This window comes from Lactuca saligna, chromosome 9 (genome assembly GCF_052625555.1).
Source record: "Lactuca saligna cultivar CGN05327 chromosome 9, ASM5262555v1, whole genome shotgun sequence".
In the NCBI taxonomy this organism is placed as follows: Eukaryota; Viridiplantae; Streptophyta; class Magnoliopsida; order Asterales; family Asteraceae; genus Lactuca; species Lactuca saligna.
This window is the reverse complement of record NC_136425.1, coordinates 33,512,557-33,524,522: the sequence shown is the minus strand read 5'-3', so window position 1 is coordinate 33,524,522 and position 11,966 is coordinate 33,512,557.

The window sequence follows — 11,966 nt, the reverse complement described above, 5'->3', positions numbered from 1 at the left end:
ATCTTCTTTAAGTCCTCCCAACTTAACGAGTTAGCCACTGCAAGCGTAAGCGACTTAACTTTGCCGTTCCACCAAGTGAGAGCTCTTCCGATGAAGGTGAATGTCGCGTACTTGACTTTGCTCGCTTCGGGGCAAGCACAAATCTCAAAGATTGCTTCGGTCCTTTCGAACCATTGAATTAGTGCGAGGACACCCCCTCTTCCATCAAAGGAATCGGGTTTGCCATTTGTGAAGTCCTTGTAAGTGCATTCCCTTGTGCGTCCTGCACTATCCCCGTGGTTAGGGTTTGTGGCTCCAGATCCAGCACCACCATTGCTATTTGTGCCAATTTGTGACATTGCAGCTACCACGGCTGCTGTCACTGCAGCTTGGAACATTTCAGGATCAAACTGGGGAGGTGGCGTCGGAGGTGGTGGCGTTGTGCTGCCCGAAGGTCTGGGTCTTTTCCTTGGTGGCATCGTTCTGTCATGAGTTTGCAAAAAGGAAAACTGATCAGATGGTAAGTTCCTACTAGTAAAGACAAGTCAGTTGTTATAGAATTTGATTTTTCCTGCGTTATTCTTCGATTTAAGAATTCCTTATATATAATTCATAAAGGAAGTCCATATTAATGAACTTCACGAGTTAGTGGGTTTTGTGGTCTCTCTTAGATTTTTCGCGAGTGTGCTCAAGGCGATTGGTGCGGATCGTATGTATTCTTGTATTTGCATCAACCTCTGCGATACTATGGAGAGTTGTTCTACCCTGAATCTCGTTTCGGGCAACTCTATAGACTAGGATCGGAAAAAAAAAAATTTATCTGCTGAGTTTCCTTCGTTTATGTTGTAGAAGCTTCGTTCTCTATTAAACGACATATGTTGGTTTTGTTCTTTGCTCCAGGTTTCCAAGCACTCTACCCAAGGAGGCGTCGGGCCTTGAAAGCCGGTCAAGGGTTGGGATTCGGAACAAGAGTCATCGGGGTTAAGTTCTCCACTTCAGGGTCGGGGTCAGAACCATCAGCATAGCCTTCAGCTTGGTGACCATCTACATGGGTTGGGTAATCATTCTCTGGCTCCTCTCCGAGCCATTTGGTATTGTCGTGGTTAGGGTAGTACGGGTCATCGTGTGGATGGAACTCCAGCCATGATATCTTCGCGAGAAATGGGGATATAAGAAATAATTAAGCAAAAGTACTAATTGGCTAATTATACGATGATCTTTATCAGGTACTTCAACAAATTGTTTAGTGCATACTAATTATATGTATTCGGGACAGGATAGACCTTCGAATAAGCGACCCTAACTCTAAATCCCCAATCCAACGAGAACAGGAAGTAGAGCAAAGATCCACAGATTCTAAGTCTATGACGTCCTGGATACATAAAATTTTAATGTATCCCCTAAGCAACTATTGACCTATTGATAAAGATCTATTTAATTCTCGCAGATGAAATTTTAATAATGCCAAAATACCCCTATGGTATTCCATTGTGGTAGTGTTGGTAAGTTTTTAGACTTGTTGCCACATCACAACCATTCTTGGGCATATGCTAATCACTCCTCGGACCAGCATAGTTGATCAGGCTATGCTATTCCCAAGACTGATCATACATCCCCAGGCTTACCTGTGATATCCAACAATCGTTACTTTTGTTTTGTCCTAAAAATAATGCTGACCTTAGTATGTATGCATGCATGTATACTTTTAACAAGAGTTATTTATTCTTAAAGGTATAGTGGTTTTGAAATCTTAAAATCAGAGACCTTAGTCCCAATGCATTTATAGTTTGTATATCTTATGTGGTTCGATATACTTAGTTCACTATAAACAATGCTCTGATACCAATCTGTCACACCCCCAAACCAAGGATGGCGGAAACGTCTGGGGGTGGAGGACTTCATGTACAGTATCGCAACAACGTGTATAATAGTGCTCAAAGTAAAAACAACCACCATAAATATAATTGCAAAAGTTACACCAAAGTATATGTTTACATGTTTCAAAAGCAATTACATTATGATGACAAAATAAATTGTTGACGGTTTAGCGTCCCATCCTCAAAGCGATGAAGTTTTCCTGTTTCACTGATTTCCTGAGAATACAAGTAGTTTTAAAGAGTGTCAACACAAAGGTTGGTGAGTTCATAAGAGTTTTGTTTGAAGTAGAAACCGTTTTTCCTTGTAAAATCGATTTAGTTTGATTTCCAGAAAATCCAATATTTTCTTAGTTAAGTATGAATAGAAATAATCCTACATGATGCTGTAATGAACCCTAGAGTAATCCGTAGAGTTCCTCTATAATCGTCCAACATATAAAGTTATATAAGGCTTAACTTAGATAAAACGTTGAATATAGTGGGTCTGCCCTAGGTCCACAACCCAACGAGGAACAGGAGATGAGGCGGGCACCACCAATTCTAGGCCAATCAAGACTAAATTCTTATATGACTCAACATATACGCTCAGCGACTATAGTTGAAGTCTAACAATTTTAGAGGATATGTAGTTTTAATATCATAATAGCTTTGTATAGAGACCCGGCACTTTGTATTTGTACCCCTTTTTGTATAGAGACCCGGTACTTTGTATTTGTACCCCTTTTTGTATAGAGACCCGGTACTTTGTATTTGTACCCCTTTTTGTATAGAGACCCGGTACTTTGTATTTGTACCCCTTTTTGTATAGAGACCCGGTACTTTGTATTTGTACCTCTTTTTGTATAGAGACCCGGTACTTTGTATTTGTACCCCTTTTTGTATAGAGACCCGGTACTTTGTATTTGTACCCCTTTTGTACGAGTGCGTTGAGTGATGTATCATAAACTATACCTATTATAGTTTATCTAAAATGTATGTAATATGTATGAATTCTTTTATGGAAATGTATTAGTATTGTGAATTTATCAAACTATACATTTTATAGTCTAATAATACGTGTTCCAAAATGAATGAATAATATTTAATATTTAATATGAATGTCTTAATTCCAGTTCATAATGATAAACTAACACGGAAACACATTCAAATATTAGAACTTATGATTATACACTTTGCTCAACATAATACAAAGTGTTATGATATTTACATGCTGTTGGCTAACTTTAGCCATTCTGCCCTGTATTTGGAAAAATCATAGAAAAATCATACGAAGTCGAAAACTAGATCCGTAAATTCTGAGAGTTCACAAAATGTGTCTAGTTTGCTCATAAATTTTATCTCAATTTATAATGACCTCTAACTTGGGTGAAGAAGTCCAAAATCACAGACTGGTCCGGATTGTTGTTTGAAATGATAGGCAGTTTTGTAAAAATCGCCATAAATTGTAGAAAAATCGTATGGAGATGTGCAAGTAGCCATTTTAAAGCTAAAAACTTGAACTATTTGCACCTTGTACAGTTTTGAAAACAAAAATGTGTAAGATGCCCAAAACAGTCCGTGAATGGAGTTGAACTTTTCTGATGAAGGCTGTTAGAAAACTTTTGATAGGTTCTTAGTGTTTTAACTTGTATTCACCCCCTGAAAACTTGAGAAATCATGAAAATGTAGGGGTATGAACTCACCTTGAGTGATTTCAGTAGATGATTGTTGAAGAATGGAAGTGTTTAATTCAAGAACACTTGGAGATGCCTTGAAGGTTTTCGAGAATTAAGTGTGGAAGAACACTTGAATCCAGCCTTGGATCTCGAAAATTTGTGTAGAAGAGTTTGAGAGAAAAAGTGATGTTTGTTCCTTAGTGGAATGAGAGAAATGAGAGAAAATGAGGAGTGTGGTTGATTGTTCCAGCTCAAAAACGTGGGAGTGAGTGAAATTTGAGTGTAAGGGAACATTGAAGTGACATAGGTAAGGTGGGGAGGTATGGCTGGTCATAGAGTGGGTGCGGGGTGGTTGCTTGTGACTTTGATTTTTTATTTTTTTTTTTTTTTTTTTTTTTTTTAACTTGCAAGGCACAATGGAATATATTACTCCTATAAAGGAAATTGACTCAATCAAGGACGATTTCACAATTAAAGTTCGGATCATACGTCTTTGGACTCAAAAGTCAAGAACAATGTCTTATAATTGTCTAAATCCCATTTTTAGTAATTTATTCTCAAAGAACAATGCTATAATCTGTAATTTATCATCTTTTAGTTTAATTTTCTAAATATATGTGTGGTTGTCTATGTGTGTGTATCTCTTTAAAAATTCTGCAATTTCATCATTTTATGACCCCCATTTGCGAAGTTGAGTATTTATTTCCAAAAATGCGAAACTCCAGGGACAATATTTGAAATCTTATGTTTTCTTCCCCAATTCGCATTCTACTGTGAAATACTTCGCATCTTCATTCTTACACCCTTCGCATCCCTTCGCATTAAATTCTGCAATTTCATCATTTTATGACCCCCATTTGCGAAGTTGAGTATTTATTTCCAAAAATGCGAAACTCCAGGGACAATATTTGAAATCTTCTGTTTTCTTCCCCAATTCGCATTCTACTGTGAAATACTTCGCATCTTCATTCTTACACCCTTCGCATCCCTTCGCATTAAATTCTGCAATTTCATCATTTTATGACCCCCATTTGCGAAGTTGAGTATTTATTTCCAAAAATGCGAAACTCCAGGGACAATATTTGAAATCTTCTGTTTTCTTCCCCAATTCGCATTCTACTGTGAAATACTTCGCATCTTCATTCTTACACCCTTCGCATCCCTTCGCATTAATCACCTTCGCATTTTAACCTAATTAATCAAATGCGATTCACAAAATTTTTCATTCCAGATGCGAACACAGTTTAGTTCTTGAACTCTAAACTTGCGAAATCAAAAATTTATATGTTGAACCCATATGCGAATATTAACCCAATTGACTTCAAATTGATTCATAGATGCGAACACTCGATTGTTTTACTTTCGCAAAATGAGCATCAACAACTCCACAATCGAGTTTTTAAATTCTTGCAAACAACAATTTCATAGTCCTTGACTTCGCGTTTTTCTTCACGAATCATCCCTCAATCATCAATCCAATTGCGAATCAAAAACTCATATGTTCTTGATTAGTACGAAGGCTTAGGAAATTTTTAACACAAACTTTTCTCCTGTGATGTTTTCCCATTAACATAGCAAGTTATACAATACGAACATAACACTAACCCTAATACACAAGGTTTAATAGAGTTGACCGGCTTGACTTGATGACTTGACTTGACTCAAGATTGACGATTGTCACAAAAATGAATTCAACGGAACGTAATACAATCTATATGGTGACAAATTGTAAAGCTTAAATTATTTTGAAACGTATAAAAGGAACAGATGATTATAGGTTTGATAAGTTTCAAGAAAATCACAACCACGACCTTGAAGATACATTTCAATTGAAAAGTACAAGGACTCTTTCATATTATGACAAGGAGTTCATTGTTCAGACTTATACAACGAAAATGGGTGCTACAAAAGCTTACAAGCTCAAATCAATCTTGAAAGGCAGGTTTCAACATTTAAGGGACAATTTTGTAGATTACATAAATTTCAAGAGGGGTGTGGGATCTATTATTGGATTTAGAGATGCACAACTTATCGTGAACAAGATGAATGATTAGAAAAACAACTATCTGAATTATTCCTTTGTTATAAATGCGATGGAAATAAGGTTAGGAATGCAATGTTTTGGGCCGATGAATCGGAGAAAGCTTATACTACAGTGAATTCAAAGATGTTATGTCTTTTGATGCAACCTTTCGTACAAAAAAGTAAGTTTTTCTTCTATATTTATGTGTTTAATTATATGTGATTGATAAATACACAATAAGTATGCTTATGTAATTATTTTTAAACCACATGTGATTTATCAGTTGTCAACAAGTATACTAATGTGATTATGATTGTAATCATATGCGATTGATGAATGATCAACATGTATTGTGATGTGATTATTATTATAATCGTATGTGATTGATTATTTGTCAACAAGCATAATGATGTTATTATGTGTTATAATAACATGTGATTGATGATTGGTTAATGCTCAATAAGTACGATGATGTAATTATCTTTCTAATCACATGTGATTTATTAGTTGTTAACAAGCATTCTGATTTGCTTTTTTGTTTAATCATATGTGATTAATATCATTATTTGTAATTTACTTCTAAATTCTAAATATCGTTAATTGTATTTTAGTTATCTCGTTATATATGAAACAGGTGTGTAGTGGTTTTTGTTCCATTCACTGTTATTGATCATTATAAATCATCGGTTACTGTCAGAGTTGGGTTGTTAGGCACCGAGGATGCAAATTCATACAAGTGGCTACTTGAACAATTTTTGAAGGCTCATTCAAATAAACAACCATTACTGGTTTTAACAGATCAAGATCCTGTATTAAAGCAAGTTTTTGATTCGGTTTTTTTATCAGTCAAAGCATAGATTGTGCATATGGCATATCATGAAGAAACTGCACGTAAGGTAATTTTTGTATATTTTTGCTTTTGTTAATCATAAATGATTGAATTTATTTGGATATATAAAAGATTTATAATCACATATGATTTTAGTCATATATTCATTAAAGGTTAATACATTTAAGATTGTTATTAAATGTTATCTTGTTGTAACAGATTGTAATCGCATATGATTAAAGCACATTGTTGTTTTATGTTTATAATAACATGTGATTGAATCATTTTAAGTTATGAGATGTTAGTATTACCTTTATGTTTGAATATTAATATGTGAATTACATGTGATTATTAAAACTATCTGTGGAATTTCTTAAAAGCACCGATTTCAAAAAAAGATTCAATAAGCTTGTTAGGGACATGTATATTGAGCTTGATGTTTTTAAGTGGAATTGGAAACTTTTGATGAAAAAACTTAATCTTGAAGATGAGAGGTGATTTAAATATATTTTTGAAAATAAGGAAGCATGGGTACCTACATATTTAAGTGAATTTCCAGTGTGTTGGTTGATGGAGACAACATCAAGGTCTGAGAGTATCAATTCCTTTTACAATACATATTCACAAACATAAAATTTCCTTCTAGATTTCATGAAGAATTACGACAATGTCATTCAAAAACAACGATATACACAACGTGAACTTGATCATAAAACTAAGGGGAGTACATTATTCTTTGAAGTATCCAGTATGATAGAGGAACATGCAGCAAACGTCTACACGAGCAAGTTATTTTTTGAAGTTCAAAAAGAGATTTATAAAGGAGGATGGTATTGTGATTTTAAAGATTTAGGAGAGGGGTATGGATGGGAATTTTTTAAAGTTACGCACATGAACCATAAACATGAACTAAAAGCAACGTATAAGGTATTTTTTTTTTAATTATACCTTATTTTTTATATTATCATAATGCTACAATCAGATGTATTTTTAGGTACATATGATTACAATCACATGTGATTATAAAGATAATGAGTTTTAGATGTGATTATAGAAAAATTTAATTTTTAAATCATATGTGATTATAATCAGATTTGATGATAGGTACATGTGATTAAAATAACATGTGATCATATATGCCACTCCAGATGTGATTATAAGAACATAAGTACATGTAGAATCATATATGATTATAAGTACATGTATAATCAGATGGTTAATGTATAATCATATGTGATTTTGTATTGTTACATATGTAACTAAAATATGCAGAAAAAGAAGTGAACTGCAATTGCGGACATTTTTATTGCTTCGGTATATTGTGTAGACATGCTTTCAGAATATTAATGAACAAAATTTTTGATACAATTCCGAATTAATATATTCTTAGGCGATGGAGAAAGGATGTAATATCTTCAAATTATCAACTATCAAGAGATCATTTTGATGAAGAAGATGCAAATGTTACTAAACTGGTCAATGAAGTATTTTTCAATATTGAGTCTGCTTTAGATATTGTGAGAGATGATAAGCATAAGCTAGCATCTTTGGCTAAAAATGCAAAACTTTTGTTGAATGATGTGAAGCATAATTCTTCAAATGAAGTTCCTATTACATATTCTAATGTCCTTGAGAGACTTTATAACGTTACTATACCATAAGTTGAGATTCTTGTTCCAGATATTCAACACAATAAAGGATGTAGAAAGAAAAGTCTTATTGGTGAAGTTTAAAAATCAATTATGAAAGTTCAAAGAAAGACCAGAAATTGCTCAGTGTGGTAAAAGAGAACTGCACAACACTTGAACTTGTCCAAGCAGATTTGATGCTCAAAAATGATGTATAACATATAATATTCATAACAAGTGATAATCATATATGATTTTTAAGTCATAATCATATTTGATTTTTATGAGATTTATTTTTTGATTATTAATTTTCTATTTTTTAAGCATTATATGTTCATAACAATTAATAATAATCATATTTGAGTTTGTTTTCATTTTTCATAACAAGTGGTAATCATATGTGAGTGTCTTTGATTTAATCTGTTTGTTTATATTACATATGGTAACCATATGTGATTGAGTATTTAAACTATGTTGATGTTTGTAATCACTTGTGATTGATGTGTAAATCATACATTGTTCATAATAGACGCAAATTACTCATATGTGGTTCTTTCTGATTTAATTTTTCTGATCAAGAATCTTTTAATCACATGTGTTTGTTGAAATCATATGTTAATTCTTTCATAAATAATTATGAATATAACCACACATAATTTTACAAATAATATATGATTACATTCATAATCACATGTCATTGTGCAAATAAATCATTATATAAGAGTTTATATGTCTTTGTATAATTTTTCTAATCACATGTGGTTATATTAGTGTTTACATGTTTAATCACATATTCGATTGATATATAAACTATGTTTAAGTTTTTCAATATAAATTTATTATAAAAAAATGTTTGTGATCATATTTGATCGATTTAATCTATACAGTGCTAATGACATGTGATTGTCTAAATCATATGTGATTATAAAAATAATCACATGTGATTGTCGATATCACATCGTATTGTACAAAGAACAAGGTATTTTATAAATGTTAGAAATATCAAAATCATATATGATTTAAAGAGAAACATTCTTTAAACATTAATTTACAGTTAAACAAAAAGATTGTTTTGTAAAGTAATAAACTACTTATCCATATTAAGTTTCACGTATCTATGATATAATATATATATATATATATACACACACACACACACACGCATATGCTCAAACATTTATCTCATTAAAACCTAAACATTGTCTTAATAAAGTAATAAGCATTCATCTAATTAAAAAGTAAACATTATCTAAATAAACCAACAATCAAATTATCCATTGACAGAGAGTCCTTCAAACTATCCATTTCCATCTTCACCTTCACCTTCACCCCTTCACCTTCATCACTCTTATCTTTGTCTTCCCCTTCACCACTTTGGCTTCAATCATCCTCATTTGACAATCCTTTAACCTTTTATGGATTTCTGCACAAGCTTTTCTTTGATTGATTTCTTTTTTCTCTTTATCTTTTTTGTTGTACTCATTATTAAGCTCCATGATATCATCCTGCAAGAAATTAATTTTAGAATTTATCAATGTATAAGCATATCTGGTTCTCACCCAATCGAGCAATAAATCTTGAACTCCTTCCTTTAGGAATGCAGTTTTGTATTATGTTTAACCCATATATGTTTTCGTATATCTCATCAAAAATACTCCACAATCTCTTTTATTATTTTAATTTAGTTTTACAGATCAGATGTGGTATTTGTGGTTTGATATTTGGGTCTTGAAGGGCATAACATCTTAGATGGTTGATATCTTTTACAGATATCTTAAGAAGTATTTTTTCTGAAAATTAAAAATATATAAACTTAGTCACATATAATTAAACATATAATTTTTTATTTATATTTATATAATCAGATGTGATTAAAAATAATTTACATAATCATATGTGGTTAGACGTATGAAGTAATGTTTTATGCTTGAATTCAAACGTATAATCACATGTGATTTACAAATTTTTATTCATATTTTTTTTATTAAATCACATGTTATTTTTTTATATAGTCACATTTGATGTTTTTACGTAATCAGATATTGTTATAAATATTTTATTCAACCACATGTGATTGTTTTACATAATCACATGTGATTACTTACTAGGTTTTTGAGTGCAGGCATGTTCTTATCTTTGATTGTTGCCCCTGAGATGCTGTTGTCCAGTATCAGAATGTTTGCATTTTTGATGTTAAAAGCAAAGACAAACATGTGTTTTTCATGGAAAATAAATATATGCATTTAAATGTGTGTTGTCATATTTAGAAATGATATACACTGTAATAAGAATAATAATATTTTAAAAGAAAACTTACAAGATCAACATTTTTCATTTGTATTTTTTCTTCGTCTCCATTTAACCAATCTTTAAGGTACTTCCTGAATAGATTGTATCTATTATCGTCTTTTCCCTTTGTTTCCCATTCCATTTTTCCATCATTTCTGTATATATCTTTTTTTCTTCTCATCTTTTGTTGGTTTTGGAAGTGGCTCATCCGCAATGTACTTTGTCGAAATGGTGAATCCTGTTTGATTTAGTGTGTAATGATATATGTATTTAAACAACTTTTATTAATTGAGTGTTAGAATCATATATGATCGTTTGTTTTCTGTAAGCAACCCTTGATCACAGTAAATATAAAAAAAATCATTTTGTTAGCTTATATTGTTATAATCATAAGTGTAATCACATGTGATTAATCCATGTTATAAAATTATACTTAACAAAACTTTTAGTCATATGTGATTATGTTTGGCAATCACATGTTATTAATCAATGTTTAACAAGTATGTTTGATGTGATTATTATATTCAAAACTGATGTGCACGAAAGTACCCATTAATTTTAATATTTATAACCTAACAAACTTAGACTAACTATGCACTTATAGGCAGTGTACCTAGTCAGATTAAGGTATAGCTTAGGTAAGTCGGGTGTCGATCACAGGGAACGGTGGATTAATTTAATATATTTGATTATAGGTTACAGGTCACACGAAAAGAATAAAAGAAATAGTTTAATAAATCTCAAACTAATAATTAACTAACCATTCTCGATAAACTAACAGGACAACAAATCTCTTCAGGTACTTTGGTTTAGACAAATTCCACCTTAAAAACATAGACAACTGCATACACAAATTCATTTATTCATGTTCAAAGATTCCTAAAATGATTAGATTCGCGTTCACTATAACTAATCCTTTAGCAAACAAGTCAATTCAAACAGTGATCAATTGGTTAAACTAACATACTTCCTAGTGTTCAGTTCGTATCAAGCAAGACTTGTAAATATAGTTAACCAAATTAGACATTCAATTAACCTCTTGTTGATGGTCATCAAACAAGGCTCACACATTAACTTACTTATTCCCATGTTAATCCTAGTTTCACATTCGTTATTCCTAGACTTATAATCTCGATGGTCATCAAAATCATAAGAGACAAGCAATCAAGCATATGTTCATACAACTCAATTCACTTAACAATTAATAGCATATAATTATTATTAATATGTAAGGATATTCTAACAAGCTTGGCAAGATAAATTAAACATAAACAAATAATTCAATATAGCAATTAGTCTAATAATCAAAGCTTCATTCAATCATAAACGCAAAGTAAAAGGTTTTTACACCCAAATCAGAAACTAAATACATAATAGTAACACAATGGAATGCTAAACATGGTCACGTTAACAACCCATATGATTACCGACATGTATCCGCTCTCCAATCCTTCCGATCTCCGCTCCCGTTAGCTTAACGGCCTTTCGGCCACCTCCTAGACCCTCAAAACGGCAACTATGAAGTTTTCTTGTTGCACAAGTCGAAGTGGAATATCATAGATTATTCAAATTGGTGGAATGATATGGGGTATTTATAGTTGATGGAGATGGAATTTATATGTAATATTAGAGTTGGATTGAAATAAGGAAACTAATGGTGGCTTAGGGATTAAGCAAATAAAAATA